This window comes from Penaeus monodon, chromosome 34, assembly GCF_015228065.2.
Source record: "Penaeus monodon isolate SGIC_2016 chromosome 34, NSTDA_Pmon_1, whole genome shotgun sequence".
NCBI classification, from domain to species: domain Eukaryota; kingdom Metazoa; phylum Arthropoda; class Malacostraca; order Decapoda; family Penaeidae; genus Penaeus; species Penaeus monodon.
Window position 1 is genome coordinate 12,488,036 of NC_051419.1, and position 269 is coordinate 12,488,304.

Here is a 269-nt window from a genome sequence, read left to right on the forward strand (position 1 = left end):
CGCCTCCTCACGTCTTTAATTTTGGGCTTTCTCTGTTTTCTCGCAGATTCTCGCATCTTCCTGGAAGCATCAAATATGACAACAGCTGTTACTTCACCCACGCCTCCCATAGCTCCCTAGCGGGAATTCCGATAACTATTAAAGTGTTGGTTTTAACGCAATAAAATCTAATGGTCCGTTTTGCTCCTGCGCAGTGTGTGTGTGAAGGTGAAAGGATGAAAACGCAAGTGTAAAACCGTCAAGGCGTAAAGGGTGTGTAAATATGATTT